The sequence below is a fragment of the Nomia melanderi genome, unplaced genomic scaffold (genome assembly GCF_051020985.1).
Source record: "Nomia melanderi isolate GNS246 unplaced genomic scaffold, iyNomMela1 scaffold0014, whole genome shotgun sequence".
Classification (NCBI taxonomy): domain Eukaryota; kingdom Metazoa; phylum Arthropoda; class Insecta; order Hymenoptera; family Halictidae; genus Nomia; species Nomia melanderi.
Genome location: NW_027475130.1, coordinates 11,107,606 through 11,108,560, shown reverse-complemented (window position 1 = coordinate 11,108,560; position 955 = coordinate 11,107,606).

Below are 955 nucleotides of genomic sequence, written 5' to 3'. Positions count from 1 at the left end.
CTCATGTGGCCGGACTCTCAGGGTCAGGGGAAAATCCAATATATATCTGGTGATATCTCGGGTGCTATTAGAGATAGCGCAATAAACCAAAGTGAATTATCTGCAGGAGGCCCTGGCGCATGCATCTGTGCAGCGGGAACGACCTCGGACCACCAGGGGCCGAGAAAACCACCGTCTCATGGGGCTGGACACTCAGGGTGAGGGAAATATCCAATATATATCTGGTGTTATCTCGGGTGCTATTACAGATAGCGCAATAAATCAAAGTGCATTGTCTGTAGGAGGCCCTGGCGCATGAATCTGTGCAGCGGGAACGACCTCGGACCACCAGGGGCCGAGAAAACCACAGTCTCATGGGGCGGACACTCAGGGTCAGGGGAAAATCCAATATATATGTGGTGATATCTCGGGAGCTATTACAGATAGCGCAATAAATCAAAGTGCATTGTCTGTAGGAGGCCCTGGCGCATGAATCTGTGCAGCGGGAACGACCTCGGACCACCAGGGGCCGATAAAACTACAGTCTCATGCGGCCGGACACTCAGGGTCTGGGGAAAATCCAATATATATCTGGTGATATCTCCGGTCCTATTACAGATAGCGAAATAAATCAAAGTGCATTGTCTGTAGGAGGCCCTGGCGCATGAATCTGTGCAGCGGGAACGACCTCGGACCACCAGAGGCCGAGGAAACCACAGTCTCATGGGGCCGGACACTCAGGGTCAGGGGAAAATCCAATATATATCTGGTGATATCTCGGGTGCTATTACAGATAGCGCAATAAATCAAAGGGCATTGTCTGTAGGAGGCCCTGACGCATGAACCTGTGCAGCGGCAACGACCTCAACCACCAGGGGCTGAGAAAACCACAGTCTCATGGGGCCGGACACTCAGGGTCAGGGGAAAATCCAATATATATCTGGTGATATCTCGGGTGCTATTACAGATAGCGCAA